This window comes from Mirounga leonina, unplaced genomic scaffold (assembly GCF_011800145.1).
Source record: "Mirounga leonina isolate KUSES-001 unplaced genomic scaffold, KU_Mleo_1.0 Mir_101529, whole genome shotgun sequence".
Classification (NCBI taxonomy): domain Eukaryota; kingdom Metazoa; phylum Chordata; class Mammalia; order Carnivora; family Phocidae; genus Mirounga; species Mirounga leonina.
In genome coordinates, this window is record NW_023270143.1 from 1,523,392 (window position 1) to 1,524,216 (window position 825).

General features: G+C 35.8%; 1 pseudogene; it reads right to left on the minus strand.

The window, feature by feature from the left end:
* Nucleotides 1-214: 214 nt before the first annotated feature.
* On the minus strand, nucleotides 215-571 carry LOC118027198 (annotated as a pseudogene).
* Between the last annotated feature and the right edge of the window lie 254 nt (nucleotides 572-825).

Consider the following 825-nt stretch of genomic DNA (forward strand, 5'->3'; position numbering starts at 1 on the left):
TTTTGGATCCATTGGTTATTTAGTAGTGTGCTTTAAAATTTTCATATATTTTTGTTTTCCCAAATTTCTTTTCTCTTTTCTTTTCTTCTTTCTTTCCTCTTTCTTTCTTTCTTTCTTTCTTTCTTTCTTTCTTTCTTTCTTTCTTTCTTTCTTTCTTTCATTCTTTCTTTCTTTCTCTCTCTCTTTCTCTTTCTACAAGCTCTGACCAGTTTTATTAAGGAGGAATTTCATGTGATTTACTTTTCACTGGCCTGGTTCTAATGATATCAGAATCAAGTGGATCAATGATAGCCAGTATGCATATTCTGTAGTATTTACCACATGCTGTGCCCAGTTCAATATTATGGCCACTATAGTGATGGACACCAGTTTAAGCCATGGCATAGTATTCTATTTCAGATTTTCTCAAGGCTGGGGTATTGTTGGCGAGGATGAGCAGTTTTGCTCTGTCATGTGTGATCATTTTCAGAGTCTGCTTATACCCCAGCATGTACTTTCCATCTTTCATAATGAGTTGGAGCCTAGAGTTGATTGACTCCAGTGACTTTTTTGTCTTCTTTGAGGCCACCATCCTCCTCCTTAGACGCAGGATGGCCCCAGTGAAGAGCAGTCACCAAGATAGCCAAGAGCATGAAAGGAGAATTTGTTATTTGTTTCTAATTACATTCCATTGTGGTTAGGAAACATACTTCATATGATTGCAATTCTTTTAAATTTATTGAGGCTTATTTATTGGCTAATGTATGGCCTATCTTAGGGATTGTTCCAGTGTACTTTCCATGAATGTGTATTACAAAGTTTCTGGATGAAATTTTATAGCTATAT